The 8,854-nt window shown below is 42.3% G+C and overlaps 1 pseudogene; it reads left to right on the top strand.

Annotated features, from left to right (window-relative positions):
- The first annotated feature begins 1,967 nt into the window (after positions 1-1,967).
- On the top strand, positions 1,968-3,851 carry LOC149147173 (25S ribosomal RNA; annotated as a pseudogene).
- Positions 3,852-8,854: the final 5,003 nt, after the last annotated feature.

The raw sequence follows: 8,854 nt of genomic DNA, 5'->3' as shown, positions 1-8,854 counted from the left end.
AATGTATGGATGGCTATCTCTCAGGCACAGGTTGAAGTTCAGCCTAGATGTGGAAAATAGAGCACCTAACAATGCATCTTCACAGACCAAGAACTACGGGATCACCCTTTTCATTCTAGGTAGGGTGACAGAGGGATCATACCATTCGAGCCTTTTCATGCTTTGGAGGTCCGTAGGAAACAACAATCGATAGGATCTCCTCATTATTCCCTAAAGGAATAACGTGAAATTAAATTCTATCAATTCATTTTCCGTAGGGCCCAGTAGATTGGATCTAGTCATAAGAATAGAAGAATGCTTGGTGTAAATAAAAATAACTCCTTGGTCTTCGACCCCCCACTACGAACAACCCTTGGATCAGTGCAACGGATGGGATGTCTTTATCCATCTCCTCACATGGGAGCAGAGGAGGTTCGAAAAAGGATCTTGGAGTGTCTCGGGGTTGGGCCAGGAGGGTTTTTCAACGCCTCCTTTTCTCATCAAAAGTGATTTCCATTTGCTCGCCGTTGGATCGGTGAGGAAATAAAAAGAAAAGGGGAACAAGCACACTTGGAGAGCGCAGTACAACGAAGAGGAAGTTGTATGTTGCGTTCAGGAAGGATGAATCACTCCTGAAAAGGAATCTATTTATTCTCTTCCAATTAGTTGATTGGATAGTATCGCAGGTGCAAGGATTTACTTCACGGGCGAGGTCTCTGGTTCAAGTCCAGGATAGCCCAACTGCACCAGGGAAAATCGTAGGAAGAAAAATAAAAAGCATCTTATTTATTTATCTTTTTTCATGTATGGACCACTTGGTCCAAGTACGGGGGATATAGCTCAGTTGGTAGAGCTCCGCTCTTGCAATTGGGTCGTTGTGATTACGGGTTGGATGTCTAATCATCTAGGTGGTAATGATAGTATCTTTTACTCGAACCGATGGCTTACTTTTTCTCAGTAATGGGGAATAGGACCGAAACATGCCACTGAAAAACTCTATAGAGACAAAGAAAGATGGGCTATCAAGAACGTAGAGAACGTAGAGTGGGTAGTTGGTTAGATCTAATATAGATCGTACATGGGCGATAGTTGGAGTCGGCGGCTCTCCTAGGGTTACTTCATCTGGGATCCCTGGGGAAGAGGATCAAGTTGGCCCTTGCGAACAGCTTGATGTACTATCTCCCTTCAACCCTTTGAGCAAAATATGGTAAAAGGAAAAAAAAGCCATGCCATGGACCGACCCCATCGTCTCCACCTTGTAGGAACTACGACGTCACCCCAAGGGTGCCAAAGACATCCAGGGGTCACAGACTGACCATATACCCATAGTGGAGAACGCATTAGCTGTCCGCTCTAGTTGGACAGGAAGGGTCGGAGAAGGGCAATCATTCTTAGGACCAAAGAGTTGGGTGGAAAAAGGGAAGAGCTCTCCGTTCCTGGTTCTCTTGTAGCTGGATAGCCCAGAACTACAAGAATCCCTGAAATGGGATTTCAACTCAACACCTGTTTGGAAGAGTTGCTCTTTGGAGATCACAGTACAATGAAAGTTGTGAGCTGTGTTCGGGGGGGAGTTATTGTCTATCGTTGGCCTCTATGGTAGAATCCAGTCGGGGAGGCCTGAGAGATGGCGGTTTACCCTGTGGCGGATGTCAGCGGTTCGAGTCCACTTATCTCCAGCCCGTGATCCTAAATGGTAAATGGTATATGATACCATGATATTATTCAAATCCAGTAGTTTTATTTATGATTTCTCGTTCATGGATGTTGATAATATTTTTCCATTTGGTAGCACCTTAGGATGGCATAGCCTTAAATGATGAGGTTCAAACGAGGAAGGGCTTACGGTGGATACCTAGGCACCCAGAGATGAGGAAGGGCGTGGTAAGTGACGAAATGCTTCGGGGAGTTGAAAATTAGCATAGATCCGGAGATTCCCGAATAGTTTAACCTTTTTCACTGCTGCTAAATCCATGGGCAGGCAAGAGACAACCTGGTGAACTGAAACATATTAGTAGCCAGAGGAATAGAAAGCAAAAGCGATTCCCGTAGTAGCAGTGAGCGAAATGGGAGCAACCTAAACCATGAAAATGGGGTTGTGGGAGAGCACAATATAAGCTCTGTGCTACTAGGCGAAGCGGTTGAGTCCTGCACCCTAGAAGGTGAGAGTCCAGTAGCTAAAAGCATCATTGGCTTACGCTCTAACCTGAGTAGCATGGGGCACGTGGAATCCCATGTGAATCAGGAAGGACCACCTTGCAAGGCTAAATACTCCTTGGTGACCGATAGCGAAGTAGTACCATGAGGGAAAGGTGAAAAGAACCCCCATCGAGGAGTGAAATAGAACATGAAATCGTAAGCTCCCAAGCAGTGGGAGGAAAATTAGATCTCTGACCGCATGCCTGTTGAAGAATGAGCCGGCGACTTATAGGCAGTGGCTTGGTTAAGGGAACCCACTGGAGCCGTAGCGAGAGCGAGTCTTCATGGGGAAATTGTCACTGCTTATGGAACCGAAGCTGGGTGATCTATCCATGACCGGGATGAAGCTTGGGTGAAACTAAGTGGAGGTCCGAACCGACTGATGTTGAAAAATTAGCGGATGAGTTGTGGTTAGGGGTGAAATGCCACTTGAACCCAGAGCTAGCTGGTTCTCCTCGAAATGCGTTGAGGCGCGGTAGTTGATTGGACCATCTAGGGGTAAAGCATTGTTTCGGTATGGGCCATGAGAGCGGTGCCAAATCGAGGCAAACTCTGAATACTATATTACCCCAATAAAAAGGGGTAAGGTTCAACCAGTGAGACGATGGGGGATAAGCTTCATCGTCGAGAGGGGAAAAACCCAGATCACCAGCTAAGGCCCCTAAATGACCGCTCAGTGATGAAGGAAGTACGAGTGCAAAGACAGCCAGGAGGTTTTCCTAGAAGCAGCCAACCTTGAAAGAGTGCATAATAGCTCACTGATCGAGCGCTCATGCACCAAAGGTGAACGAGACTAAGCGATCTTCCGAAGTTGTGGGATGTAAAAATAGATCGGTAGGGGAGCGTTCCGCCTCAGAGGGAAGCACCGGCGCGAGTAGGTGTGGACGAAGCGGAAGCGAGAATGTCGGCTTGAGTAACGCAAACATTGGTGAGAATCCAATGCCCCGAAAACCTAAGGGTTCCTTCGCAAGGTTCATCCACAGAGGGTGAGTCAGGGCCTAAGATCAGGTCAAAAGGTGTAGTCGATGGACAACAGGTGAATATTCCTGTACTACCCCTTGTTGGTCCCGAGGGACGAAGGAGGCTAGGTTAGCTGAAAGATGGTTATCGGTTCAAGAATGCAAGGTTACCCTTTTCAGGGTAAGAAGGGGTAGAGAAAATGCCTCGAGCCAATGTCCAAGTACTAAGCGCTACAGCGATGAAGTAACCCATGCCATACTCCCAGGAAAAGCTCGAACGACCTTCAACAAATGGGTACCTGTACCCGAAACCGACACAAGTAGGTAGGTAGAGAACACCTAGGGGCGTGAGACAATTCTCTTTAAGGAACTCGACAAAATAGCCCCGTAACTTCGGGAGAAGGGGTGCCTCCTCAGGAGTTCGCAGTGACCAAGCCCGGGCGACGTTTTACCAAAAACACAGGTCTCCGCAAAGTCGTGACCATGTATGGGGCTGATGCTTGCCCAGTGCCGGAAGGTTAAGGAAGTTGGTGACCTGATGACGGGGAAGCCAGTGACCGAAGCCCCGGTGAACGGCGGCCGTAACTATAACGGTCCTAAGGTAGTGAAATTCCTTGTCGGGTAAGTTCCGACCCGCACGAAAGGCGTAACGATCTCGGCACTGTCTCAGAGAGAGACTCGGTGAAATAGACATGTATGTGAAGATGCGGACTACTTGCACCTAGACAGAAAGACCCTATGAAGCTTTACTGTTCCCTGGGATTGTCTTTGGGTTCTTCTTGCGCAGCTTAGGTGGAAGGCGAAGAAGGCCCCCTTCTAGGGGGCCTTGGCCAATCTAGGGTGCTAGATTAGACTAGATTTATTATCAACCAGGGTTAGTAAACTTCGAGGCATGTGTCTACAGTCTATAGACATAAAGGATTCCTAACTAAGTGTTTATTGTGATAGGTCGTAGTACTTCTTTACAGAAGGTTAAAGCATTCATGAAGTCCTGATGATGGATCCCAGTTGGGATTTGAAACGTTGACAAAAAATGGTTTTTACTGTGGATTCTCCGGTAACTAAGTCAGAAGGTTAAGATATGTTTCCTCTCACCTTAACACTCAGATCACCTAACTTATCTAATTGTCCTAAGGATACAATGCATCACTAGATTGAGATTTTGATCCCCTTACAAGGATGCTATGCACAAAAGCTCTGTCTAGTTAACACTTGAGCATTCATGGAAAATCAAAAGCAATCAAAAGCACATTAAAATTTAAATGCATGAAAAACAGAGTTTATGGAGATGCTTCAAAATATAACGATAGATCAAATCTCTTACAAGATATGGTTCAATGATCTTAACGATGAAATCTTCAAGCTATCACCATAAATACCATTTGTGAGAATTTCAAATCAAATCGACAAAATCATAAGCATGAAAATAACATTAAACACTATGCGTTCTATTCAAATTCAAAAACTACTAAGGAAATGAAAATAACAGTATACCAATCCACGCAGGGCCCGTCCACGTTTCAATGGTACACTGAAGTAAACTCAAGCAACGAGAGATCTAACGCATAAAAAATTCTGGAGTAAAACCGTGACTGTATTCAAGTACTGTAGATTGCAATTACATACAAAAGTTCTGTTCTCAAACAATGTACAAAGATAATAATTGTAATTGTTCCGTTAACAAAATAATACACATTATTATCTTCCTGTCCCTATTGGGATCGAATGTACATTCATTGAGCAGTTGTTTCCACTTTTACAAAGGAATGATTTTTGGTCATTTCTAATCTAAACCGATTTCCAAAAAGAAAACAAAACGAAACCGGTTTGGGAAACTATGGCTTTTACTGCCTTTGTAACCAAAACACCGAGGTTTGACCAGCGTGGACCGCGTAACTAGGAGCTTTTGATTTGCTGTAGAATCGATTTTTCACCATGCTTGTACATTCCAGTTTTCGTCCCTATCCATTGCTTTGGCTTGCCTGTCATGCCACGTGTCAGATGATAAACCATTTACAGGATGTTGTGACTTCCTGTAACCTTTTTATTGAAAATTCCTAATTTCTAACATAAAAACTCATAAATTAACTTTAATGCAAACTAACAACTATAATGCTATTAATTAATCAATTTCAAGGAATATAAGGGATCTATGGAGGAAAAAGGTAGACAAATGATGGTGTTTTTAGAAGAAAAATATGGTAATGGAATGGTACCAACATCTCCCCCAAGCTTAATGAATTAGCATGTCCTCATGCTAATCCTGATGTGCTGCCTCTAAACTCTGTCCCTGCCTGTACCTCTGCTGCTTTCAACAATGCATCTATGTTCTTCTTAGCTTGGGCATCTTTCTGAATGTGGAGCTCATGCTTTAAACTCTTGTATTTCTCCTTGAGGGCTTTCTTTTGGGTATACCATTTGGTTGCCCACTTGCAAATGTCAGTTTGTTCAGCCTCGAGTTCCTTGATTTGCTCCCTCAACTTCTCATTTTTCTGTTGAGTCTCCTTACTCTGTGCTCTCAGCATTTCATTCTCTTTCTTGATGACTTTCTCCAGCATGTTGGCCTCCATCAGTTCTTCTTTTAACTTTTCAATTTTCTTTTCCAGCCTCCTTTGTTTCTTAATTGCGGGTGGTGACTCTTTTCCTTGCCTATTGTTGCTCTCAACCTCCATTTCGGCTTCTGGTCCAGGTTGTGAGTGAGCACTGCTCTCAATGTCCATCGGTGCAGGTGCATTTGATTCTGGTTGGTCTTCTTGTGGCTGGGTCTTTTGTGCTCTCCTGGATCTTCTTGTATATGTAGTAAAAATTTTATCTTGCTCCGTTTTCTGGGCATCCTCTTGTCTCATTTTTCTCGTCCTCACACTACTAATGGGTGGAGGGACATTGCTTGATTTGCGCACAGGAATCTCTTCATCAATGTCATGCATAAATCCTGAGTGCTCTTGCTGTTCTTGCTCATCCTCTTCATCTTTGATTTGGTTGGCAGCCAAGAATTCCTTCCACGTTTTTCCCCTTTTCTGTAATTCAAATTCAATGAGGATTTTAATTAGCCCAAAATGACATAAGCTTTTGTCTTCATTACCCTTTCTCTTTTGGATAGTTTTTGACATCTTGGTCAAGCTCTGCAAAAGGAAATATGGTAAACTAATGGTGCACTGTCCTTTTAGATGTAACAGGAGTTTGATATGGTATAAAAAGACTATGCTGTAGCGACCCTCACACGTAACAAATTTTTGGATGATATACACCATTTCGTCCCATGGATGCATCAGCCAGCTCCTAGGGACACCCTTCTTCCAGTTAACAGATGAAACCCTCGACCTGGACATGAATTGGGTCCATGATTTCTCTTTGAATTGTTTTGTTTTGGAGTATTTTTCTCCTTTCGGGCTGATCCCCAAGGATTGTGCTATGGTGTCTTCTGAGATCCTGAATGAAAAATTGCCTATCAATGCTTTCTCCCCATTAAATGTAAAGGAAAATTGTTTGGTTACTTCCTCATTTCTCCCATTAAACTTCTCCAAGAAGGGTAGCCATTGTTTTTCTTTTAAAATTGCAATGCAGTCATCGTGGTACTGAGAACTGTCAAATGTGCTTGGCTCTACCCTATTAGTCATTTTGACAAAGAAACCCCTGCTCTAACCCTCTTCGTTTATGCTTACTAATTTAACAAGGGTATTTTGGTGTGTTACCTCTGCTTTTCGCCCTACACAATTGACCTGGTAGCGCCCTCTGTTCTTCGAGATCAGCTCCTTCAATGGCTTAAGCAGTGATCGGGTGACTGTCTTTGAATTATGGCGGAGGTCGAAACTTGTGAGCCCGGTTACTGTGCTTTCCTTTCGTAGCACTTGCTGTTCTCGGCCTTTGTTTTTAAAATCACAGCATTTGAATTGCTTAGTATGGAACGCCCTTTTTACAACTAAAAATAAAATAGAATTTTAACAACCGACTTGACCCATTTTGCTATAATGATAACAGAGCGTACTCATATTTCTATGGTAGAGGAGTGACTATACCGGGTTGTATGAATATTATCATGAGAACACCGCAAGCATGTATGGAGTACTGGAGTATAACAACGGATAGTTGTTTGCATGAGTCAACTTGATCGAACAATCATGTTATAACTCAACCAATTCAAAACACAATGAATGAAACCGTGTAACATTTGGCTTTGTAATAGTTCACCACCTGTCCCTTGCTCATTGGTATTTGGCCGAATAAGGAGATGTTGGACCGATAGTAAAGTTTGATGGCCGATAAGGAGTTAATAACAAGGCTGGGAGGGTGGTATAATAGAGGATTTAAAAATCATAGGAGGAGGAGTATGGGGATAGGCTAGAGTGTTGGGAAATGATAGGAATTAGGAATATGACGAGGGTGATGGATATGTGGGTGGTTTTGAAATTGATATCATAAGCAGTCATAGTCATCACATTTAACACTAAAGTAATCTAAGAATTTAAATGTTAAAAATAAAAATTACAATAATACATTACACTTTTATTGGTTGATCAAGAATTGAGTTGGCATGCATAGATAGGACTAGTCTTTCTTGTTCAGATATGACTAATCTTTGTTGTCCATAACAGGTCCCTCTGAGATAAATTTGGATGCAACAGGTCCCTCTGAGATCTGGAGAATATGTGTGCAGCTTCTTTGAAATCTGGAAAAGAACTATATATGTGCAGGTTCCTTGATCTCTAGTGTTTGATGGAGCCTCGGTGACAAGCAACCTTTGAATCTCTGTTAAAACTTTGTTGAAGCTTTGCTGAAGTAGCTTGAGATATCAGTCTCTAACAGGTCCCTTTGATTAGAACAAAGACAAAACAACTTCTTTATTGAAATCTGAAGTGTTGAAACAAACTCTTTAAGAATTTACAATGAGGAGATGAGATAAGAACAAAATGTTGATGCTTCTCCCCCACTAAAGCTTTGACTTGTCCTCAAGTCATTATTCAATCGATGAATCAAACAGGAAACAAAAAGAAAAGGAATTCTTACCAGCCAAAGAATTGGTTTTCAAGTAAGAATTCTGGGTTAGAGTGTGCTAGAGTCTGGTTTTCACATCTAACCCATTATTATTATTATTATTTTTTTTAATTTTTTTTTTTGAATTTATAAATTGAAATAAAATGAACTAAGGCAGAGATACTATAGCTGAAGGCTGCAATATCTCAACCTCTCTTTGTTGAGATACAATCTGAAGAAAATTTTGCTTGCTGATGGGTCTATTGTAAAGTTTCAAGCGATGGCCATTGACAGTAAAGGAGTGGCCTTCTCCATCAATGGTAATGAGCTTGACTGATCCATTGTCATAAACTTGAACGATTTTGTATGGGCCCATCCAATGTGTGGTAAATTTGGCTTTATGATCTCTGAATTTAGAATCAAAGAGTAAAGCCCAGTCTCCTTCTTTGAACTGCTTCTTCTTGATATGTGCATCATGCCACTGCTTCCTTTGTTTTTGCATGAGGAGTGTTGTCTCCTCTGCTTGCTGCCTCATTTCATCCAGCTGGTTCAACTACTGAATTCTTTCTTGTTGTGCTTCATTAAGATCAATTCCCAAATCTGTAGCCATCTTAAAAGTATGTATTTGAAACTCAATAGGAAGCATTACCTCTTTGCCATACACCAACTGATATGGTGTAAATCCTGTAGTATTCTTCCACGTGATTCTATAAGCCCAGAGTGCATCTTTGAGCTTCTCTTCCCAATTC

This window comes from Pinus tabuliformis, chromosome 9 (assembly GCF_031772625.1).
Source record: "Pinus tabuliformis cultivar Carrire ecotype Pingquan chromosome 9, CPIR1, whole genome shotgun sequence".
Taxonomy (NCBI): Eukaryota; Viridiplantae; Streptophyta; class Pinopsida; order Pinales; family Pinaceae; genus Pinus; species Pinus tabuliformis.
The sequence above is the reverse complement of the archived record's forward strand: the minus strand, read 5'-3'. Positions and strand labels throughout refer to the sequence as shown.